This window comes from Ursus americanus, chromosome 12, assembly GCF_024610735.1.
Source record: "Ursus americanus isolate L20-20 chromosome 12, mUrsAme1.1.p, whole genome shotgun sequence".
In the NCBI taxonomy this organism is placed as follows: Eukaryota; Metazoa; Chordata; class Mammalia; order Carnivora; family Ursidae; genus Ursus; species Ursus americanus.
This window is the reverse complement of record NC_142138.1, coordinates 67,486,931-67,513,576: the sequence shown is the minus strand read 5'-3', so window position 1 is coordinate 67,513,576 and position 26,646 is coordinate 67,486,931.

Genomic DNA, 26,646 nt, shown 5'->3' with positions numbered 1-26,646 from the left:
TCCATATTGCAACATAAAATAATACCACCAACAACAACTACTATTTACTGCACTCTTACTATGTGCCAGGCATTGTAATATGAATTATTATTACATTATACACTTTTATTAATTTATTTAACCCTCATAACAACCCTAATAATTACATGCTCCTATAATCTTCATTTTATTAATAATGAATTTGAGGCACAGAGTGCTTAAGAAACTTGCCCAAGGACATGGGGCCAGTATGTTCAGAGCCAGACTTAAACATATCCTCACCTTCTCTCTCCATAGTGACAATCCCCTCTCAAGGAAGTCTCCAGAAACACAGCCAGGAATGTCCCCAGGCAGCACCCTCAGGAGTCAGACCATGGCTCCTGAGAACAGTCCTCTGAAGATCTCATAGCTCTGGCCCATTTTGGCTTAAAGACTCATCCTTAATGACAACTCCCCTCCTCTCAACCCAAATTCAATTTGCTTGTCCTAGTGATAGAAATCAACTGAAGGAAGTCAAGGGCCATCAGTCAACTAACCTGCATCCATTTCTTTTTTATTCAGAAGATACAAAGGAGTACTAATAGCTGACCTCTACATTCAAAGAACTGCCAGTCTAATGAACTAATTCATATCACAAAAACATGCATCTTTAGTATACTGGAATGAGTAAGGACTGCTGAGCCAGACAGACATAGCTTTAAATCCCAACTCTGCCACTTAACTGCATTATCCTGGGCATTTTATAACCCTCGGTTTCCCCACTTAATCTACTCCCCATCTCGTAGAGGTGTTGTGCGGTAGAACTAATGAATGCACGTAAAGCGCCAAGGTTGACTGTAGAGGCCCTGGAGCCAGAGGTCTGAATCCTGGCTCCATTCTTCATTAAGAACATTATTCACCTCCACACCCAAAGCTATGAATCCAAGTTCCAAATTCCTTATCTGTAAAACAGTTATATACTGTCTACCCCAAAGGACAGCCATGTGAATTAAATGAGGAAATACATGTAAAGCCCCAGCAAAATGACAGACACATAGTAAGAATTCAATAAAATGTTTAAAAGAAAAAAAGCTGAGGTTTAAAAAGTCAAACCACAAGTTTTAGTCCCAGCTCTGTCACTTATTATCTAGAGCTAAACAATGGTACACAAGCCAGTAACTCCTCTGAGGCTCAGTTTCCACCAAGGTTTTGGAATAAAGAATAAAGGAGGTAATTATGTAAGAGGGTTCTGTAAACTCTACATTGCTATGTAAATGTTGGGGCTGTTTTACTTTATGAAAATAAGTTGTATGTTAGTTATATTGACTGATGCCCTTCCAAATACTATCTTCATCTTAAATGGAAAAACAGGCAGAGAACTTTTAAGCCATAGAGGGAAGGCTGATCATTCCAAAAGAAGGATGAAGAAAACGACTGGGCCAAAATAAATTCAGACTGTGACAGAGCAGAAGACGAATAAGCCTTCAAGAAGAAAGATGAGAATAAGCACCCATCAACCTGTTTTTAATCAACAGCTTCACCTGCTGATTAAGCCTCTCAATGCACAGTCTAGGCATAAGAATTCTCTAATTACCTCCCAGAAATAATATTAGACTTCAGGGTAAGAAAGAGCTTCACTATCAAATCTCTCTTCCCACACATAAATTAATTTTGTGGATGGGGCACAGAAACAAAGACCAGTGGACACAAACCAAATCTCTTAACTGGCATTCTTTAAACCACACCTAAGAAACAAAACAAAACAAAACAAAAAGAGTCACAATCCTCTTCAGAAAGGTTGCCTTCTTTGGTTGGTCAGAAATGTCCTTGTTCCCCAGGTCTCTTCATGCTAAATATGGCAAAAGCTGGCAAACAACCAACCTAGTAAATTCCAATGATACTTAAGAAAGCATTCATATTGTCTGAAATTACTCTGAATCTAACACTTAAGACGGGCAGGACTTCCACATACAACAGTTCAGCTGGAGCTCTTAATGTCAAAAGCAGCAGGATACCTTAAGAACATACAAGCTTGAAAAACAAGCAGTCTACTCTTCTTTATTGCAACATTCTTCAGCAACAACATGGATCTCCTACCCACTGCGCACACAGCACTGCACTAAGGCAGTGGGAAGCTGGAGGGAGAAATGGAAGAAACAGGTGGTGTCCATGGGGTGCCAAAACAACAGGTTGATTCAGTCAGTTCTGTCCCACAACTAATCCATTTGGTGAGGAGAGAGGGGAGGGAATCTTAGTCATCCTGTTGTCTGACCAAACTGACTGGCTAGACCACGGTACAATTATCAATTAGGTCAAAATGTCAGATTTAGCAGTGCACAAGCCCTGCCTTTTACGGATGTTACATACTTGAAAAACCTTGGCTATCGAGGAAGACAGGACATAAGCAGATTACCCTCAACCCACAAAAACCCACATATTTAGCTCCAGAATATACTGTTTTCCTCCAGGATCTTTTTATAAAATGTTAAATGTGCAATTCCTGAGCACATACAACTGACAGCTTGTTGTTTGATGATACATATTAGAATTTGAAATTGGCTAAAGAAAATACCAGTTAACAAATACAAGGAAAACTGAACAAGCTCATTTCAAGTAAAGGATTAAAAAATTAACCTATGAATAAACCGTTTTTGATATCAATATTGGTAGCAATGGGTATTAAGGAGGGCACTTGTTAAGATGAGCACTGGGTGTTATATGTAAGTGATGAATCACTAAATTCTACTCCTGAAACCAATATTACACTCTATGCTAACTAGAATTTAAATAAATATTTGGAAGAAAAAAATACATATACTGGTAGCAATTTGAAATGTTGCAACACATTCAAGACAAAGGACTAATATCCTTAATGTATAGAAATAGCTTTTTCAAATCAGTAACCAAAAAATGAATACATGAGGGGTAAAAGACACAGTTTACCAAAATAAGTAAATCAGAAGTGGCCACTGACCATATGCGAAACCATTCAATATCACTGTGTAATCAGGGAGGCAAATTAAGGTGAGGTAGCGTTTACCACCTACCGAATTGGTTAAGTTTTAAAAACAAAAACCAGTGTTGAACACAGTTGGCAACACTGACAGTTTCATATTCTGCTGATGGAACTATAGCTTGGTCAAACTATATGGAAGGGAATTTGGCAGTGTGTATCAAAGTCACAAAAAGATCCATACTCTTTGATGCAATAACTTGACTTCTGAGAGCTTAGTGTTAACAAAATAAATATTCCTACCAAGATTTATATATAAGAATTTCATTATAGCATTATTTATAATTATGAAAAATTACAAACTAAGAACTGATTTCAGTTTAAATTATATATATAACTGATCCTTAAGACAGAACAGTATGCAGCCTTTAATATTGTTAAAGAACACTCATATATATAGGAAAACATTCACAGTATTTTAAGTAGTGCAGAAGCAGATGATAAAACTATACATATGCTAAAATCCCAACTGCAATAATAGACACAGAAAAAAAACTGTCTACAATGTATCAAAATATTAGTGGGTTTTGGTTGGAGGTGATGGAATTATTGGAGATTTTAATTTTCTTTTATTTTCCTGTTTTTAAATTCTGTTTCCCAATTTTTTAAAATCACTCTGACATAGCAATTTTTCTTATGCAAATCTAGCTTAATGAGGAAAAATCCTAATGAGGAATTTTTTTTCTCTATGAAGATGAGTATCATTTATATAGGGAAAAAATGGAACCAACTAAATACGCAATCAAACCAAAGAATGGTCAAAACATAGTAACCCTACTAATAAGAATATTATTGGGCACCTGGGTGGCACAGTCAGTTAATAACCCAACTCTTGGTTTCAGCTCAGGGTCATGTGATCAACCCTGCATCAGGCTCCACACTCAGCACAAAGTCTGCTTAAGACTCTCTCATCACCGGCCCTCAGTTTGTTTCCCAGGGTCCACAGTCTCTCATGGTTCATTCCCCCTTCTGTTTACCCCCCTTCATTCTTCCCGTCCTTCTCCTACCAGATCTTCCTATTTCTTATATTCCATAAATGAGTGAAACCATATGATAATTGTCTTTTTTAGTGCACTGGGTGTTACACGCAAATAATGAATCATGGAACATTGCATCAAAAACTGGGGATGTACTGTATGGTGACTAATATAACAAAAGAAAAATTGTAAAAAAAAAAAAGACTCTCTCTCTCCCTCTCCCTCTGCCCCTCCATGCCTCTCTAAAATAAATCTTAACAAAAGTCTTTTAGAAAATAAGAATATTAAAAAAAGAATATTATTTAAACAATAAAATTCAATTTATGAAAAACGTTTAAAAATATAAGAAATATTTATAACCATCAAAGAAAGGCAGCACAGAAAATTTTGTATATATTATGAATCAACAACACTTTAAAACTAAAGGTAGAAAAAAAAAGACCGAAAGATGTACACCAAAATATTAAGAGTGGTATGATTGTGACTATTTTTCTCACACTTCCTTAGATTTTTCAATGTCCTTAACTACTTTTAAATGTAATTACTTTTTAAGTAAACTCCCTCTCCAAAATAATCTTGTAAAGGTGCCAGAGAAAATCAACAAAGTATAAGTTAATTATGTATAAACACGAGGAATAATTATTACTACTTAAACCTACCTTAAAATATTACAATGTTTGTTTTTAGTTACAACCATTTTCCTTAAATCTCTTAGGAAGTATATGTCACAGGAGTCATGAAATATTCTCACTTACTTTGAATAGTAACACAGGACCAAGGGCTTGAATGATTCACAAGATATGGCTTTTCTCTAATAATCCTCATAAAGCTTAGAAAGTGCTTTAAATGTTGTAATAAAGTAAATGTCCTCAACATTTCCAATTAAAGAAGATCTAGCAAATAAATAAAGGCATGTTCACAGCAAAGAAAAACATAATAAACATCATAATCAAAATATACACATCCTCAAACTTCAACGAGTCTCAACACTTTCTGGACAGACAAAAGCATGTGAAAGCAGAGAATTAAACAGCAGTTTCTTTGCAGCTTACTACAATTACCATTTAGAGAAGTTAACACATTAGCACTGTCTAGTTTTCTGACTATTCATATTCAGAAACTCAACAGAAGATACTAGTGAGTAAACACTATCCAATTATTCTTACTTGAATGTTGGATAATTACGCCAGCATAGCAACCTGCCCCTCTTAGGGTCTAGGGAAAATACACTCTTTAACCCTCAAGGCTTAAAAACTTTCCAGAATCTCCTCACAAGACAGATGAGAGTAAACTTATGGGACTTCATCAAGATAAAAAGCTTCTGCACAGCCAAGGAAACAGTCAAAAAAACTAAGAGGCAGCCCACGGAATGGGAGAATATATTTGCAAATGACACTACAGATAAAAGACTGGTATCCAAGATCTATAAAGAACTTCTCAAACTCAATACACGAGAAACAAATAAACAAATCATAAAATGGGCAAAAGATATAAACAGACACTTTTCCAATGAAGACATATAAATGGCTAACAGACACATGAAAAAATGTTGAAAATCATTAGCCATCAGGGAAATTCAAATCAAAACCACACTAAGATACCACCTTACGCCAGTTAGAATGGCAAAAATAGACAAGGCAAGAAACAACAATTGCTGGAGAGGATGTGGAGAAAGGGGATCCCTCCTACATTGTTGGTGGGAATGCAAGATGGTACAGCCACTCTGGAAAACAGTGTGGAGGTCCCTTAAAGAGTTAAAAATTGAGCTACCCTATGACCCAGCCATTGCACTACTGGGTGTTTACCCCAAAGATACAGACAGTAGTGAAGAGAAGGGCCATATGCACCCCAATGTTCATAGCAGCATTGTCCACAATAGCTAAATCGTGGAAGGAGCCAAGATGCCCTTCAACAGATGACTGGATTAAGAAGTTGTGGTCCGGGGCGCCTGGGTAGCGCAGTCGTTAAGCGTCTGCCTTCGGCTCAGGGCGTGATCCCGGCGTTCCGGGTTCGAGTCCCACATCGGGCTCCTTGGCTGGGAGCCTGCTTCTTCCTCTCCCACTCCCCTGCTGTGTTCCCTCTCTCGCTGGCTGTCTCTCTGTCACATAAATAAATAAATAAAATCTTTAAAAAAAAAAAAAAAGATTTAAGAAGTTGTGGTCCATATATACAAGGGAATATTACTCAGCTATCAGAATGAACGAATTCTCAACATTTGCTGTAACATGGACGGCACTGGAGGAGATAATGCTAAGTGAAATAAGTCAAGCAGAGAAAGACAAATATCATATGATTTCTCTCATCTATGGAACATATGAACTAGGATGATCAGTAGGGGAAGAAAGGGATAAAGAAAGGGGGGGTAATCAGAAGGGGGAATGAAACATGAGAGACTATGGACTATGAGAAACAAACTGAGGGCCTCAGAGGGGAGGGGGGTGGGGGAATGGGATAGACTGGTGATGGGTAGTAAGGAGGGCACGTATTGCATGGTGCACTGGGTGTTATATGCAACTAATGAATCATCGAACTTTATATCGGAAACCAGGGATGTACTGTATGGTGACTAACATAAGATAATAAAAATCATTTAAAAAAAGACAGATGAGAGTAAAACGAGACGAAAAAGAAGCAAACAGCAACAATTGTAAAATGCATCTGCCTCTGAACAAGGTGGTATACTTTAGAACGTAACCACAGCGTCTTGTACAACAGTTTATTCAGCAAGCAAAATTGTATTTTAAAGTGATGCTATTTGTTAAAAGACAATATATTATTAAGGAGACGATATCCGACTCCAATCAAAATATTATCATCATGTTTTCCTTACTTCATAAAATACACACATGCTTTCTTCATATGATTAAATATATACAAGGGAGGGAGAGCTACTCTTAACCCAGAAACAGGTTCTGCAACACCCATAAATCCAACCTGTCTTTGTGAAGCGATGAGTCCATCTTGGCATGATGTTTGACTGATGTATTCAAAGACCCAGAGTCACTGCCCAGGTGCCAACATTCTGAAAGCAACTGACTTGAAGACTAGAAACTGCCTCAGTCCAATGAGAAGAAAGTCCAAGGCCACTCACTGAATGGCCAAAGTCCAAGGGCACCAGAGCTGGACCAAGGTAACTGGCCCACAGCTCAAGAGTGGCAAAGGACAGTAAAATGACCCCCAAGACTTGCTCAATCATATCTAGTAAAACACAAACTTTGAGGAGCTGGTGGAACAGGGTTTTGCCAAGACAAGCACAGTGGGTGAGGGAGATGTTAGTATGATTAATCAATGCCACCTGAGGCAGCAGCTCTGGGGGTGTCCATACTGTACCTCAGTCATTGCCTGGCCATGACAAGAAGTTCCTTCAGCTACTGCCACTGAGAACTAGATCTTCCAAAGAAGATATCTCCACCTTAACTTGTCCTACATCAGGCCTGGCATCCAGGACTAAGAACACAGCCCTCTCTCTTGCCACAAACCCACTGATAGATAGAATAGATACCACAACATATGCCAAATTTACCTTTAGACCCCCACCAGACAAAGGGGTCTTTATCTTTTCCCCAAGTTAAGTTTTGATACTTCCAAATTACAAAAGAGAAAGGGGAGAATAGCAGACAAGCCAAGCAGGAACGCGATGGGAGTCACTATTCCTTAGTAGACCTGCAGCTTACTCCCCTAGACCCTACAGCTCTCAGTCACCCTGACTGCAGGAAACTGCTTTCTGAGACTGTAGATAAGTGACTTAAATGACTGTATTTCATATTCCTAATTGTGTGCTCATCTGCCTTATCTCCCCGATGATGTCAGCTCCCTGGGGGCAGAGCCCTATCTTCGGCTTGGTCAATGATTCCCACACATCTACAAAAGCAGAACCCCTGTACTCCCTACCACATGATGAAACACACAAATTAAGGATAACAACACACCACAATCCTCCCTAACACACCACTGGGACAGCAGAGCTACGAAGATAATAAATCTCTGAGCGAACAGCTAGGGCTCCTACCAGAGTTTTATATAGAAGCTTACATATTTACACATACAAATAAATTAATACAATAATCACCTCACTTTTCTCACTCCAAGCTCTGGCTTTTATCATGCCCCCCCCCTTCTTGGTTTTACTCTTCTTTTTAAGGTCACAATGTATCTTCTGCCACACAACTGGTATTTGCCTCAAAAAGGAGAAGACAGGAAGCACGGATCTGCAGCAAACCTAGCACTACAAATGAACACTGCAGTTTGTCCCATCCAGAGGCCATGAGCCTAACCTTTCATATCTGAAGCCACTCTCTACTTCCTGTAAAGGACAGCAACATTAAGTGTCTTTGTCAGAGGAGCACTCCCGGGCCCCTTCTTGATGAATGCTCCGTTCTACTCAAGAGACCCTTGATTCCTTCTTTATTCTCCCTTCCTTATTCCATTTGCTGCAACAGCCCAGACAGCCCAAAGGCAAGACTGCAGGAAATGAGTGATCTTTATACCTTTTTGCACTAACACATCTGAGGGAAATTCCTGACACCAGATACGTGTTCACGGGTGAACACAGCAGACATCCTCAAAGGCAGTGTCGGCACAAGGACTAGGACAGAATTTCTTAGTGGACACCAAAAAATCATGGAACACCTATGTATTCTGGCATCTCTGCTAACATTCTGATGAAGTGGATAAGGAAGCTTCCACCAAAGTCATATACAACACATACACAGCAGCCCTAAGATTCTGAATAGTTTGTAGATTACTTTTTTAAGACAAAACGAACAACTTTACTAGCCTTATAGGGATACCAGAGCAACTTCACCAGCAAGCTAGGCATGTAGCAAGAAGCAAGCACTTTCAAGGATAAAAAAATGACCAGAAGACCCAAACAAAGCAACCTATCTCTAGTACTATCAAAGAACAAACAAACAAACAAACAAACAAAAACTAAACCAAAAAATCCTTGGTTTCCCCAGATTCATTCTGCAATGATTCCAAATTTCCCTAATATATAAATTAACTGGCTATTTCTTAAATCTACAAATTCCCAGATACTATTTCAGACCCACTGAATCAGAATCTCCAGGAAAACAACCCAGATGGAATCATCTTCACGCCCCTCACTAGGTCTAACTCCTTTTATGGAGGGAGAGGTATCAATTCAGTAAAGAGTACCCCTTTGGATCCTTGTTACTCATGCACGGCTCAGGACTCTATAAGGCAAATTCTTGAGAAGATGCCAAGGGGCACAAGCCATATGGAGACAGATTACAACTGAATATAAGAAAATCTTTCTAAAAATCAGAGTTGTCCAGAGATGAACTAAGCTGCTTCCAAAAGCAGGAAGCTACCACAAGAGTTGTTCAAGCACAAACGCAGACTACCTCTTGACCAGGATGTTGTAAGAGGAGCAGATACAGCATGGAAAGGATAGAAGGACTAGATGAAGTTTAAAGTTTCTGCCAACACATAAGTCAACAAAGAGGAAAATTTCAGCTACCCATTAACTTATAAAAAGAGATAGTATAAAGTCTGTAGGTGGGGTCACCTTTCAACTGATCTTCTCTCTTCAAAGAAGAAAGGAGCATAAAGACACACCCCTGATTCACCATCAGCCTCTCCTCCAGAATGTCCCAAAGGTGGGGAGGGCAGAGCAGGAGTCCCAGGTGCTGTGACAAAGCCGACCTGCTGCTTGGATGACTCTACATGTTGGGCATATGCCAAACAAGTTTTATGGACCAGAGAAGGGACATGTGTGACACAGTGCCTACCCTCAAGGAGCAAATCTTGTTGCAGAGATAGCTCAGGCACTATATGGTTCTGCCAGAGTTTTATTTATCACCTCTCATCTTTAGAGTTTTGTTTGTGGTAGTGGTTTTTAGGGACGTCTCTTGGTAGGAAAAAGCCTTTACTAAATGTATATATCTTTTTAGTCTAATACTAGTTAGCGATATCCAGCTCATAATGAAAAAAAAAATCTCAAAAAAAATCATCAAAACAAACACAAACTTAGTTAACTCTAATTTTAAAAATACCATCCTGATAATTCCCCAAATGACCAAATTACAATAAGGTGTGGCAACTCTGAACAAAATAACAGAAATTGCTGGTCTAGGTAATAAAGGAAACAGTAGAAACAGCTCAAGTGAGAGGCAGGGGGTGGATGCCAGCACTTTGGGATTAAATTCCAAAGTCACAGTGATCTTTATGATTTGCAGAAGTGATCAGAAAAAAAAGAAAGAGAGAAGAAACCACACACACACACACTGAAATTCAAAATGGCAAGTTTAAATAAAACATCTGGGGAAGGGAAACATTTGGTTTTTCCCCAAATGTAAGGTAAGCAATGACTCTTGCAGATACTACCAAAAAAATAATAATAATGGTCTTGGATTACCATAGTAGTCTAGAATAAGAAAATGACTAAAAGTAATTGTTCAATGGAACAAATATTTATTGAGTGTCTATTAGATGCTAAGGCACTGTGCCAGCTACAGGGTAAAGGTATTAGAAAAAAACACATAAATGAAAAAACACAATTCTCTTCCTCAAGAAGTACACATTAACAATAAGCTCTTGAGGATGTTCTAAGTGTTTTCATGTACATGAGCTCATTTGTACAAAAGACAGAAGTGGTGTAGAGAGTGGAGGAGGCACTGGACTGAGGACCAAACGAGAGAAATTCTAGTCTCGACTCTAATTGGCTCAGTGACTATGGACAACATACCTGAGCAAATGGAGGACCAAAATCCCTCCCACAAGATTACAACACTAATTAAATACAGGCCTGGAAGAGAATGCTGGTCTCTGGCTCCCAGTCCAGTGATCTTTCCAAAATATTATCCATATGGTAGACCAATAAAAAGAGCAGAGTAGAAGAAAATAAAACCTTCAAGTTTCAAGTCACTTGCAAAGAAGGGGAAGAAGACAGGAGAAGGAGAATCAGGAAAAAGTAGGAGGAAAATGAAAGGTTCAAGTTGTGAAATCCAGATAAAGATGTCAAGAAAGAAAGCACTTAAATAACGAGTGGAAACACAATATAAGGATAATGTAAAATCTCTTATTATATTTTCATTCAAATAATGGCTTAGGATTTTTTACTCTAAAACCACTAAGGACAAATAAAGAGAGCCAAAAACTATATATATGAATGAAGCTTGAGGGAAAAAAGACAACAGAGAAGAAAAGGATCAGGGAGAGGATTTATATTGTATCATTCAAATATATGAAGCCCTATAAAGAGACAATGGGGACCCATTGTGTCCAGGGAACAAGAAGAAATGGCATTATACTCAACAGCTTTTATGTTAGCAATTTTAAAAATCTTTGATAGTCAGAGGGTTAAACACTGGAATAGCTGACTAAGGTTAGATTAATTCTTGAAATTATTAAAATTAAGAAGGAAAGACCCCCATACACTATATACACTTCAAGGCAGAATAATGAACTATCAGTGGGTTCCAACAAGTTACTGTAAACCTTGAAAAATACAGATTCTCGGACCTACTGTATCAGAATCCCTGGGTGTTGAGTCCGAGTCACCTCAGCTGTTTTTGATGCAGCCAGGACATGGAGATCTGTTCTACCACAGCAGACAGGGTAAGGAGAAGAACCACTAGGAATGGCATCAGAGTGGGAACTAGATCAATGCAAATTTTGTGGGCAAAATAGAATTTCTGCGGGTGTGATATTTTTAAAATGTATTGTAAGGCTGCTCTGAAGCATCCAAGCATATCCCACTCAATTTAAACATTTTCTAAAGGTCCTGAAGTCAGCAAATACAAATTCAGCAAATACAATTCAGGTAAACCAAAAGTTATTCCTCTATACCACAGGAAGCCTATGGAAATAGACAGTGGAGTGGGAATAGCACAGAGGAATGCCAAGGAGATGTGGGTAAATATTTTCAAAAATCAAAACATCAGGAAAAAGAAAAGAGAGACAAGAGATAATCACTCTCCTTCCTCCGCCCTCCACCCCTGCAAAAGAATAATAATATAGAAAGAACAAGAAGAAAGAAAAAGGAAAATAGTTTTAGGATAAACTTCATTGTCGTCCAAAAGAAAAAAAAATGCTCTTTGTGATTTTTTTTTTTTAAGCAACAGAAGAATTCAGCTGAGAAATTATCTAGCAGGCTTCAAAAGCAGGGAATCACTTCCCATTACAAAGCAAAAGAAAACAAGGAGCAAGAGGTGGTCTTGCATAGCTGTTTAGACAATTAGACAGATGGGTTGACTGCTTGACTTAGGAACTCAGTGACACTTAAATTAACAACTGGCCCCAATCCCAAATACAGGAACACTCAAAAATTTGGAAGAGTGTGTTATAATTGGTACCTTGACAAAAACACAGTAACAGATTAAGAAGATTCAAGAAGACTTCTCTGCTAGGCTCTGAGAAGATTTAAGATTTATACCAAAAAACAGGTTCTTTAATCTCTTTTATTGCAGTAGTTTAGCATCTGAAGAACACCAGTCTAAAAATCAAATATCCATATCTAGTCCTTTGAAGTAATGGACTAACACTCAACTTGCCCACCTAACAGCTAGCTGGTAATAGCAATACCTCATCAGTACAGAAGTATGAAAGAGGCTATCATTCTATGTACTGAGGTCCTAGAATGAGAGAAGCCCTGTGTGTCAAAGTAATCCAATTTCTGACATTGATCTTACCATTTAACACTTAATTTTGCAAATCACTTTGCAATCCTATTTATTATTCCCTCCAACTCTCTAAAGGAGATTATTTCTTTAGTTCTTTTCATAAGTGGGGAGAGTACCTGTCATGAAGATTAAGTTATTTACTAAAGCAAGTTAATGGTAGAAACCGAGGACTGTAATTGTCAGACTAGCCCACTGTTTATAGTCCTTTTTATCATAAATCTACACTTACAGTCAAGCTTTCACTCAAAAGAAAAAGAAAAGGCAAAAAATGCCATCCTGTTTCGTTAAATGCTTCTGAAACAATATTTTTGGTTCATCATCACACACCCTCCTGGTCCACTTCTGAAATTCGTAGGGACATAGAGGTGCATGGAATTTGAGCTGTCCAAGAAGGATCTGGTTGGTGCTGAACAACTCTGTACTGTGATAAAAAGATTTAAAAAAAAAAAAACAACAGCAACAAAAAACCTTGTTCTCTTTTAAACATCTGTGATTGGCATGCCAGCTCTCTGTTAACAATGAACAAAGAGCAAATTTTTCTGAAGCTCATCATCTTCTTAACCTTTTCTTTGCAAAAAGACATAGTTCATGTACTAGTTTTTTGGTAAAGGTAAAATCTTCCCTTGGATTAGACCAGGAAAAGAAGTCCCAATCAGTTGAACAAACATGCAAAAGCTACCAACCCTCTGGAAGCAGAGTTCATAAAAAACAAAACACAGCCCTGCCCTGAAAGGACTTTCTGAATACCTTTTGACTGCCATGGGTTTAATATACATCCTCTTAATTAATCCTATTAGCTGGGTAATTTCATTGCCATTTGATTGGTGAGTTCACACAGCAGAGCTGGATTTGAACCCAGGATTACAGAGGGCTCCAAAACCCAAGCTCTTTCTACTAAACAGTCTGAAGAAATTCGGAATCTAAGACTTGGGGGGGGATGGATAAGACGCGATTCGATTTCCCCTTCCTTGGTCCAACCGTGTTCACAAAGACTGTTGCTAATATCCAACCATAAAGAGGCTTTCCAAGGAAGCACTTTGAATTGACTTATCCACTTTTCCTCACCCGCCCCTGCCCCACCCCCAACCAGGCCAAAAGCACAGCAAATGCTGCTGCCAGGTTGGAGGAGTTGGTGATCCTCACACCACATTCCTGGGGCTGGACACAGACTCTGAAACAGCGCCGGAGCTCAGCGCCTCGGAAAAAATAACAGCAGTTGAGATTTTTAAATCATGTGGCTCAGCATTGCAGCCACACCAGTTTCCCTACTGCTCCTGCCTCCACCTTTCAAAGACTCGAGCAAAACACACTGGATTCATGGGGACCAGGGATTCGGAGTGTCAGGACTCAGGCGCACCACGAAACCCTGTCCCCATCCAAACCAAACCCACCCAACCCGGACTGTGCGCCTCCCTTTGGTAAAGCTAAGTCTGGCAGTGGAGGTATAAGCCCTTGAGCGGCTCGGAGGCCCTGCCCCCGCTCCCTCCACGCCAGAATCTGGCATTCCTTTGCTCAGCCCATCTGCGGTCCTCGGCCAGCGAGGGTTCGTCTCGGACAGCCGGCACTCGGCTCTCCCTCGACCCCAGGAAACGCAGAACGAAAGGGCAAAACACCCCAACTCCCCGAATTCAAGTGCCTGGGAAAGCAAGTTTCTGAGGCTCGCGGCGCGGCCCCACTTCTGCGGAGGAGGCCTGTGTGGGGCCACCCGCCGAGGGGCGTAGGAGGCGGCGGGGAGTGCGGGGGAGGAGGCCCTGACGGTGTCCAAACTTTGGGGAACCGAGTGGCCTCGCTCGGAGCCCGGCCTTCTCGCAGAAAGGAGGACGGAAGGGGGGGGCGGCACTGATCGCCCCAGGTGGCCGGCCGGGCCGGGGAGGCGGTGCGCGGGCCCCGGCGCAGGGGACAGCACCCCTCGGCCCGATACTCACCACGCGCGGGGGCCGCGGCACAGCCAGAGCGCCAGAAGCGCCCACAGCGGAGCGGGGCGCAGGGCGGGCATCTTCTCGGTCGCCGCCTCCGCCGCCGCCGCCTGCGCAGATCCGCATGAGGAGGGGGTGCCCACAGAGGGTCCCCCACTCGCTCCTCTCCTCCTTCTGCTTCTGCAGCTCACGGCCTCCCGCGGTGCCCCGAAGCTCAGGAGTAAATGCCCCCACTCCCCGCACCCCAAGCCTGCCGCTTCTCGGCCGCCGCCTCAGCCGCAGCCCGAAGTTTGGCTGAAACTTTCTCGACTGTGCAGCGAAGCAGTCTCGTGTTCCTCCCGTCTCGGCCGCCTCCTCCCACCTCAAACCCCGCGCCCCTGTCGCCGCGGCCGGGCCTCGCTGCCTTCAGCACCCAGGGGTTCCCCGCAGGAAGAAGCGCCGGCCGGGGCTGCGCGGAGGGATCTACTACGAGTCCTCGACTGCCCGCAGCTTTTTCCAACCGTCGTCGGTACTTGTCGCGCCTTAACTCCGTCAACGCTGGACTGCCCCTCTGGGCCGGGCCTCTGCTGAAGCGGGTGGGTGATAGGACCCTGAACTTCAGACGCTAGCGTTGCCAAGATCCTGAACTTGCCAGAAAGACAGACGTCTTCCAGTGAGATAGGTATCGCCCCCACACACCCACACTTACACTCACTCTGGGGCCAGCTGGAGGAATGCGGTGGGGAAGGTCCAGCGCTGTCAAAGAAGGAAATGGGGGCTCAGGCGCCAAAGCCCATTGAAAAGGAACATGGCCATCAACTAGGTTGTGCTACGCCATTCATTCATTCACTCATTCATTCAGCAAATATTTCTTTAACTCCCTTACTTTGTGTATCGGTGTGCTCAGCACAATGGGATGATACTAAAGACTCAGGATGCCCTTTTGAGGAGAATCCTGCAGGATTCAAGGAAGGTTTTGCTAAAGATATTCATTGTAACATTGTTTGTAAAACCCAACAATGGACATATATGACACCCCGAATCCCTGTAAAAGCCAACAATTGGAAACAGCCTAAATCCCACCTATGAATAATGTATGGTATATTTATAAAATGAAATGAAATACAGCAATTGAAGAGATTACACGCATATATTCAATAGGGATAACTCAAGAATAAAATGACACTGAAAAGCTCAGTGCAAAAGGAGATATAAAGTGTATCATCCATGTATGTTTAAATTTTTTCAAAACAATACTATATATTATTTATGGATGCATACCATACAATATATAGTAATAGAATATAACCAGAATAGTGGTTACTTCCAGGCAAGAGAATGGGACATATAATCAAGCATGGGTACATATGGACTTACTATCTGTAAAAGAAAACAGCTGAAAACAGAACAAGCAAAAAGTTTTGTGTGGTTGTAACATTCCAGGGCCCAGCCACCATAAAAGCAAAGGTACAGATAAGGGAATAAGTAGATGAGTTCTGGCACTATTTGCAGTGACAGGAGTCAAGGAGGGAAGGGGGCTTGGCACCAGATTGGTGAGATCTTGAAGGCCAAGCCGAGAAGGGGGAGGAGTAGTTATCTCTCAGATCATAGAAAACCACTGAAGGCTTTTGAACAGGAGTGAGACTTGATGGAAACGAAAATTGCTCTGATAATCATGTGTAAAATTGATTGTCAGGAGCAAAAGGTGAACTGGAGCCCAAGGACCAGTCAGGAGTTTGTGAAACACTCCAGGCATGGGGAGATGAAGGCCTGAACTAATGACGTAAATGTCAGAATGGAAAGGAAGAGAGGGATCTGAGACAATCTTGGGGGGGTGTGCAAACCTATGTGACTAATTGGATGTGAGAGTTTACAATCCTACTGGAAAGGAAAATTCTACCCACAGAACATCTCCCTGCCTTTTACAGGATAAAGTCCAAACTTTTAAAAGCGGTAGATACAAGGTCTTTACTTCATTGGGCCCCATCTCATCCTCTCTGCCCCCATTGTGAACTTTACACAATAAAAGTATTGAACGACTTGAGATTCCCCCAAATACATCTTCTTGTTTCAGTCTCTGTACCTTCTGTTCCCTCGGTTTGGAAGGACTCTTGTCCTTCCTTCCTTTCCCTCCTTCTCTTAGTGAATTTCTAATCATCATTAATCCTTCAGTCCTGAGAAGGTTTTGCTGACACTGTAACAAATTCCTCCCTCTCACAAACAGTCTCTCCATTGGACTGCTTCCTTATCTTATTAAAATATCTCTTTTTTACACAGGACTGTTGGTATTTCTGTCTTCTCAACTAATTAGGAGGTCCTTATGGGCACAGATCGTGGCCTTACTGATTCCCAGTGTCTATCACATAATAGAGGTTGAACTAGAATGTAAAACAACACTACACAAGTACAAGTCAGTATGAGTATAGGCTTATAAAGTTCCAAACTGGGGGTGCCTGGGTGGCACAGCGGTTAAGCGTCTACCTTCGGCTCAGGGCGTGATCCCAGCGTTGTGGGATCGAGCCCCACATCGGGCTCCTCTGCTAGGAGCCTGCTTCTTCCTCTCCCACTCCCCCTGCTTGTGTTCCCTCTCTTGCTGGCTGTCTCTGTCCTGTCGAATAAATAAATAAAATTTAAAAAAAAAAAAGTTCCAAACTGGATTTGAATAAGCACTTTACAATAAATAAGCAAGTACTATTATTGAAAGTAGTCACCTTGGGATGCTAGAAACTCTTCAAAAATAACATAATTAGTCAAAATAGCTTTGGAATTTCCCTTGCGCAATTATGTTCAGAGAAAGATAATAACATTAGTTTTTAGTTGTGACCCATAGAGTTACCAGTTAGAGCATTCTCTTTACTCACTAAATATAGTTCATGGTGACTTGGCTCTATACAAATTTTAAACATCACCTGCAAAGACTAGATTTGTCACTATTAAAATATATTCAGAAAAATGTGAAGGTACTCATCCCCAAAGAGTGTCTCCAGAAATGACTGTGGCTATGACTAATTAAAATAGGTGTGCAGTTTCCCAAGGTGACTGTTTTAAGAAAAACAATTATTATGTTCGCATATAACTTTTGTTGGATTTGTTATCATTTTAAACTTAGCGCATACATTCCCATAACGATAAGAGGAATAAAGATTAGATGTTATGAATGAAAGTAGGAGAAGTTTATGACCAAAGAGGTGTTTTAAAACACATGTCTTGAAGGAAGCTATGGATAGAAAGTAGTCAAAACAAAACAAAATGGGAGCTAAAAATCAAGGGAAAAACTGGAGTTGGCAAACACTGAGAGAGGAGAACAAGTCAGTCTGACCCATCCTATAGCATTTTGGTGAATATTACCATGGGCCAAATCCTGTGTGAGTAGCTGAGGAATAAAGACAGACCGGTCGCCAGCAATGAAAACCCGGTATGACAAGTAGAATGTTGTGGGTTCACAGTTGATGGACTATGAGTCCTGTCCCAGCCTAGGAATGGGCAGGGAAGGCTTCTAGGAAGACCTGGACACCTGGACTAAGAATTGAAGAACCAAAAGATTAATCAGGTAAAGAAGAGCTTTCTCATGTTTAGAGGTCTAAGGCTTTTTCAGACGTAGGGAACAAGTAGAGACACAGGCAAACAATAAAGACCTGAGCCTATTCCCTAATGCGGCAAGATAGGAACAGCAAGAGCTGTGGGGATGCAGAAAAGATGGGCATTGGCTCCTAAGCCTTGTAATTGCTTAGATGAGAGAGGAAATATAGGTCAAAGAATCAGCAATGACCTCAGTATCTTGGAGCATCATGGGCTATTCTCAGATACAGAAAATATAAGAGAAGGAAAAGGAGGTTTGGTAGAGTAGATAAAACTGGCAAGAGATCAATGTAGCTGAAAGGGGGAGAGTTATGTTTGGGTAGAGCAGCCCCACAGCTGTTCATTACTTTAGGCCCTGACTGATTAGCAGGATGGAATTGCACTGAAATATATTTTCTCCTGTTCAGCTCTCCCCAAAGCTGAGCCGAAATTCTACTGTGTGCAGTTAGGTGACTAGTTCCCTAATCCCTGTCAGGAGCCAGGGGGTCATGTGGTAGTGTCTCAAAACTTGAGTAGCAGCCAAAGACTTGAAATGCCAGAATCTGCCTGGAGATGTCAGCCCCAAATGTACTCTGCAGTTTAATTACTCAACTGGACTCGGGAGTGGTCTTCCCCAGGACAGTGCCTCTAATCAAAGCAAATCCTACTTTATAGGAAAAATTGGCAGGAAAATATCCAGGTGATCCCATAACTATTTAGCTATTGCTATTTCTTGAAGTTTCATAATTTCACCAAACCAAAGAAAAATGGGATCCCGCAAACTTTCATCTGAATAAATAAACAAAAGAACCTCAGTCTCTGGGGTCCCATTAAAATCAACAGACCGTTAGCAGTAGAAAAACATGAATAAGGGCCAGCACTAGCTTTCATTTTAGTCAAAACTAAAAATATACATAGATGTCTTTACTAATTAAAACTCAGGTAAAATTGCCTCCCAAAACAAATGTAGAATTAGGCACTTATTTGTTCTCAAATCTATTCTCTCAGATCCTGTAGGCTACCAAACCCCTCAAAGACAGAGAGCCTATGTTGTCCATTTTGCCCCAGTTCCTCACACAATAGTACACATAAGTGCTCATGGTATATGTTTTGAATAAATGCTGAATGGGGGGCATATATATCTATATGAATTGGAGAGATGTGCATAACTGTCTAGGTCTTTTGGAGAATCCTAGGCTGAATCAGTTCAATGCTATAGATGTTGAAGAAGAGATTCTGGTGTACATATCAAGCTTAGGTTGAGCTACTCCACACATCTCACCACATAAGCCAGGAACCTGGAGGTGTGTGATAAAGTGTTTGTGGAAGCAAGAATTAAAAGGAAGATTTCTTTGCAAAATAATACCTTGCACTTGTGCAGTGCTTTAGGCTTTTCAGAACACTTTGAAGTATATTATCTCATTTGATTCACAAAGCAGTCATGGGAAACAGCCAAGCCAGTCATTATTAACCCCCATTTCACAGATGAAGAAACTGAGATAGAGTTTAAGTGCCTTGCCCAAGGTCAAGTAAGTAATTAATGACAGCTGAGACAAAACTCTTGCAGTTTCTGACTTCTTACTCAGTCTCATTCTACTTTCTCTTCCTGCAACAGTAATGAAGAACATCCAAGACAATCTTAAGTGTGGACACCTCTGGGCAAAGGTCCACCAGCTTCACCATATTGGTGAAGTCCACCATATTGGTACAACACAAGCTGACTCACTGTAATCAGGAAGGCCAAGCAAGCAAATACATTCTTTGATTTAAACACATTTTTTTGAGAGCCTACCCTCTGCAAAGCACATCCTTGACTCTGTGGCCCTACAGACATGTATCAGACCCAGCCCTTGTTCTCTGGAGATCACAGTGCATTCAGGAAAGCCAACATACGAATAACATAGCTACGACAGAGATAAAGCATGGGGCTGTAGGAAAGTAGAGAGCATTGTGATTGATTCTAAGGCTACTTCATTTCGTCCTGTCCCCAGCCTACAAGATAGGAATGAACTGAGGTGGCCTATACAAACTGGACTGTAAACAGTATGAACACAGGAACCATCTCTCACTCATGTTTGTAAACCCCACAGTAGCTGGTTGTTTATCTTGCATAGAGCATGGAGTAAGTGCACAATGAAGACCCACATTCTGAGAGGTCCACCAGGTTCAGTCAAACAGAGGACAAGTTCCAGAAGGCAGGAGCTAATCTTAAGATTCAAACTAGTTCTGAGAATTAGGAGCCAGACTCTTCAACTAATTGTCTCTGCTCTGATTAAGGGTATAAATAATATAAGAAATTATAATTTGGGCTTCTTGACATATTGTTGCCCTTGTAGGAATGTGACTATTTCAATTTAATTGATGTCAAGAAGAGGAAAATTTGAGATTGTCCTTGTATAATGAGCTGTTCCTCATGTGCATGTACTACATGATGAATGGTATCTTAACTAGGAATCCAAAATTCTCTGCCATCCATGAGATAAGCAGGAAACCTAGTACAGGAACACTCACTTTAGCACTAGCTAACTTAAAATTTTCTAAGTATTTTATGCTGGGAGGTATCACAGTTCAATTGCTAAGTGGATGTATACATTTATATATAATGACACAAAAAAGGATTGGCCTGTATGAACCAGGACATCTCCCCAATTCAAACGCAGCATAAATCCACAACTGTGTAATTACTAAACCACAATATTATTGGATGACTCGCAGCACTTCAGTCACTAAAATGGTTATGCAACTGTAGATATTTATGCAATGTTAAGGTGTTTTGTTCTCAGAGACTATTCAGGTGTTTCTACCCAACATTCTTATATTCTTCCCTCACAATTAGCCAAGAAATTCTTGAACAGTGAGGTCCAGGCATACAGAAAGTTTCCACCTTAAAGTATGAGAAAAATCTTCGTACTAAATGAGGACAGATCACATCTAAGTCCCCTGAAGCAGAAGAAAAGGGAACATTTTCTTATGTGGAATTCGAAGTGGGCTAAGTAAGTGTGAAGATGGGGGCATCACAAGTAAGGAAAAGAAATCCCACTTCTAAAAGTAAGCATTAAAAAATCTTCTAAAGTAATTCATCAGGAGGTAATTAATGGCTGGCAACAGGTATTTATAATAGAAGCGTACATGGCCTTAACGATAGGGTTTGCTTCTGAAAACATTCTAATTAAAAAGGGAAAGAGTAATTTTATAGGAAAGTACAAATCAGTGGTGTGTATGTGTGTTAATGTGTGCAGAGACAGAGGTGGTAATTGCTGGGCTCAGAGCAGGTATCTGTTACAGAAGGTAATGACCTTGTAAAATATACAAATAGGGTTTCCAACAAAGCTGGAAGTACATCATTATTACTCATGAATGTGGGAAGGAATGTAAAATTGGAATTCAGAAGGTGAGTGGCGGTTGTACCTGATCTGGATACTAACTTGTTTTTGTTTTTAATCATTCTGATTTTTGTTAAGAAGAATGTAGTATGACTACTCTGCTCTCTTGCCTAGACAACTGGTCTAAGCATTTTTCTTTCAAAACTTTGACTTTTTCCCTTTTATCCACTTATTAAATGTCTAAGCAAGAAAAGAAGAACAGATGCTAGCAAGACAGAGAATGGTTCCCACATTAAGATCTACATCTGAGTCCAGGAAAATACACCTCATTGCCTAAAAGGGCCCTGTGGACAGTTCACACCTCTGTTGGTTTCTTTTGCAAGAGATAGTTACCTCAAAAGAGCCTTCCTTAACTGAACTTTTATGGTCTGGAATACTTGCCTGTCTACAGATGACTATCATTTTAAAAGTATTTACTAAAGACTGCAGTTGGGGGCATAGATCCTTTCTAAGGAGAGGAACGAATAGCGGGAACACAGACTGACTTATGTAAACTCCAAGTGCTGCAACTAGGAGACAGCCTTCAAGTTTCAAAAAGCAAACTATGAACATGCAAAAGGTAGTGTAGTTCCTTACTCATCCACTACTTGGGGTTTTGAGGGGAAAAGGGAAGTAAGAAGAGTTGGAAAGAAGAAAAACAGAACAGAAGAGTGGGAGAGGAAGGTGAAAGCATGCTCTGGAGTAATACGCACCTGTTTAGAAGGGGGGAAGTAGCACAAATACTAGCAAAAGAAGAACGAACATGGAGTTCCTCCTTGCATATTTCCCTCTTCTCCTGAAGGCCTGGAGTGAACCCATAGCATTGCTCTAGAGGTGAGAGAGAAGCACACTGAGGACACCTCCCTGAATTCCCTCCAAAGAATTAAAAGTGCCCCAGTGCAAATCAGTTCCCTCTATCATAAATATTTATGGATAATAATAACATTTATCACATTAATAATGATAATGGCAGGAAACATTAATGGAACACTGTCTGTTGGGCACTGTATTAAGCACTTCACCTGCTTTATTGTTTGTAATGCTCCAACCAGCTTATCAGTAGGTATGATGATTCCCACGTCACACGCAGAAAGTGAAGCCTGAGAAGTTGCCCAAGAGCACACAGCTGCTAAACAGAGGCACAGCCCAGGTCCATCTGGCCACCTCCAGTGGCACACAAGTGACTTCTGCAAAGTGTGTATGCCTGCCCACAGGTCTCTGCCTCAGAGATTCAGTCCCATCCATCATTTGGACTACTCGCCTGAGCACGGAATAAGTTGTCCACTAATCATTTATTGTAAGCCTGGTTTCCCAAGTTTATTGAAACAAGGGCTTCATCACATACCTCCTTTGTGCTCCCCTACAGCGTGATGCCCAATCTCTTGCTTGCCAGCCTCCGGCCCTGGAACAACTCAAGGATTTCAGGTCTTTGCCTCTACCACTCGGATGAGAGAAGCTCAAACAATTCTATATGTTGGTTCCACACTACAACTTTTTATTTTGAAATACTGTCTTCTAAACATACCTAATAAAAGACAAAGGCAGTAGGGAAAGAACCAATTCCATTTATTTCCATATTTTTAAAATACATATATATTTATATTTATATAAATATAATATATATTATATATTATATGTAATATATATAATATATAAATTTAAATATATATTATTAATATATATTTTTTTAAATTAAAGGAAAATCCCCTATAATACCATTGCTAATAACATCTTGATATATTTTATTCAGGTGTTCCTTCATAGGCATCTTTCAGAGTCGTAATCATGATATACATACAGTTTGTATCCTGCTCTCTCAGCTAATTCATATATCATAAATCTTTTCCTGTGTTGCTACATGGTTGTCCTATGTAATATTGTTATTGTCTGCATTATATTCCAGCATTGATGATAGGTAGAACTAGAATGCTTTCTGTGTTGGTATTGGGATCTGTATCCAGTCTTCCATTGTATTGCAGAGGCAGTGCCTGAAGACAGTCCATTCATACTGCTTCCCTTGCCAAAGACAGTGGAGTGAATGGGTGGGCCCTGCAGCACCTATAATGGATCAGCACCAAAGAATACCCCCCACCCACACTGCTGCTCTCTAACCTCACTACCCCACCTCCTACCTCTAAGGCATGTGCAGGCCTTTACCACTCTCCTTGGGCCTCTTTCCCTCTATCTGTTCCCTGTTTCCTCCCCAGCAAAAGGCCTCACTTCCCACTTCAATAAATACACCTCCTAGCTCAAATATCCCCTCCCCTGTAAAACTGTCCCTAGCCCTCCCTGTTTCTATACTGGCAGACCAACAAAGAGCTCCCCAACATCTCTCCTTTAACCTCACAACTTAGCTCTATGCTCCCACCTTTCCTTCCTGCCCTTATTATATCTCAGAGAAAAGTCTTTCCTTTATTCCAATGCTAATCCTTCTGCATTGGCCATTGATTTCATCCCCTTCTGACTTTCCAAGGCCATCTTGCCATTCATTATCCATCTGCCCCCACTCTCACTGTCATTTATTTCTTCCCCTCTATAGGCTTAATCCTCTCAGCCAGCAATTTTCATCCAGCCTTAATGCACACATGTGTGCACACACACAATTACTTTCTATTGTAGGCTCAAACAAATTTCTCTTTCTTTCACTCATAAACCTCTTAAAAGAGTAGTTTCTCCCTTGCTGCTCTTACTTCCTCAACCCATTACAGCTTTCTTTTTCTACATTTATTGAGCATCTACTATGTGAAAACAATGGGGAAATAGATGAACAAGGCAGTCCCTGCTCCTGAGGAGCTTCTAGCTAGTGGGGAAGACAGTAAATCAAAGAACACAATAAAATAAATGCCATAATAGGGATATGTGCAAAAGGAGCCATAGAAGGCCTGCCTGGAGGAAATTAGAAAGACTTCCTAGGGAGGTGGCATTTGAGTTAGGCCTTGAACAATGAGTTCAGATTTTCCAGGTAGAGACTATACATGTATCTATACAGAGAGAAAGATGTAAGAGCATACAATTGACAGAGAGAATAACTTACTCAGAATGCTGAGAAACCATGATATTGATGAGTATTTAGGGCATCAGCTCAATTTTGGAAGAGCTGGTTCCTGATAAGACTGCTTAGAGAAGAGATGGAGAAAGACTTCTTCAGGCCAGTAGTTCTCAAACTTTGGCATGCATCAGAATCACCCAGGGGGTACTCCTCTCCCAGAGTTTTGTGGTGAGGTATGGGATGAGACTGGGTAGTTTGCATTCCTAGCGAGTTCCCAAGTGATGCGGTTGCCTTCGGTCTGAAGACAACAATTTGAGAACCACTGGCTTAGCAACTTGGCTTCTGCTTAAATTATTCTAGTGAAATTACTTTTAGGTGTCACCAAAGACCTTCAACTGTCAAATGCAATGAACTCCTTCTCAGTCCTCATCCTCCTTGACCATTTTCAGCATTTGACGCAATTGATGATTTTCTCAACTGGTCTTCCAGCTGTCAGTCTCACCTTCCTTTGTACATTCACTATACTGCAGCCCACAGGACGATCCAAAATATAAGTATAATCCTATAACTCTGTACTTAAAACCCACCAGTGGCTCCCATTCCCTGTAATTGGCACCCAGTCTCCATAGGCTGACACAGAAAACTCCTGGCATTCTGGCCACATTTACCTCTTCTCCCTGCCCCAGTGTTGCACAGCCTATGTTCCAAGAACGTCAGACTATAGGCCAATCCCCGGACACACTGTGGGCTCATGTGCTCTTCAGCACTACATACGCACTTTCCTTTGCAGGGCATGCCCTTACTCCCTTCTTTCCTCCACCCCACTCTCCCCTTGATCTGTGAAATCCTAGCTCTAGGCCTAGCTCAAATGTCATCTCCTCTGTGAAGCCTTTTTCAGATTTGTTGTGCCTTTCCCTGAGTCCCTCTACCATTGGTTTCTGTGTATTATACACACCATTTAACAATTAGTTGAACATATGACTGTGATATTGGGACTTTGTTGAGTGCATAGTCTATTTATTATTTTTGTTATTTTCATACAAGACATTCAATATAGATGTGTTGAATGAATGTTGGGTACATAGGACACACTCAATAAATAAGTAGTGATTTAGGTAGGCACCCACTGCCTACCCAGTGGAACCTAGCAGTGGGTAGGCAGGCAAAGAGGAAGAGGACATAAAGACACACTTTGTTAATGAGCAAGAGTCAAATGTGCTACCTCACAACCACCTGACTCTCTGACTGAGAGGTTGAACCACAGGCTTTTACTTCGCATGACTCTCTCTTTCTTTGATGACACGCCAGTTTGTCAGCTCCATGGACTGGGCAGTTATGCAGCTGCCTTTCTTGCTTTTGGCAAAATACTCTCCAAGGGACTTATCCAGAGCTAAGGATCAACATCTGTGGAGACTGAGCAGGAAGCACTTTGGTTACTTGGCTTGGTGAGCATACCACCAGCAGGCAACTATTTACCTTTTATTCCTGTCCTACTGCTAAAGGAATGCTGGAGATTCTCTGCCTTTAGGAAGAAGAGATCCTTTCCATGCTTCTCTCGCTCTTGCTCTCTCTCTCCCTCCCTCCCTTCCTCTCTCTTTCTCTTTCTCCCTGTCTTTCTGCTTTGCCCCTGTACATTCTGATTGCTGTGGTGACCAGAAATAAAACAGGCCTGGATTTCTATGTGACCAGCTTGCATTCTCCTCGTTCCCTCATACCATCATGTTAAGGAAGCATCTAGCAGCTAATGAGCTCAGAACCTCCAGGCCTTTTGTCACCTAGCCTTTTCCCATCTCTGGATGCAGATACCCCTATGAGAGTAGCCATTTTTCAGTGATTTGTATGTGCTAGGTGTTTTGCCCACATGATCCCATTAGATCCTCACAACATTCCTGCAAGGTAGATGTCTTTATCTCCATTTAACAAATAAAGATGTAACATCAAGTGTCCAACTACACTCAAAAAAATTTTCTTTTAAGCCACGCAAATAAGTTAAGCCACTCAAAGAAGTTAAACAAATTATCTAAGGTCAACAAGCTAATAAGCGGTAGGGGTAGGATGAATAAGTGGTAGGAGTAGATGAATCCATATTGTAATAATTCCAAAGTCTCTATGTTTTCCATTATTTATGTCATCTTGGAGAAATGAAAAGGCTATAAGTTATAGAGTCAGCCAATGTCACAGCAGGAATTAAGTTCAGGGTGTCCTGATTTCCAAGACAGCCTACAAATATCTACTATATTGAAGGAATT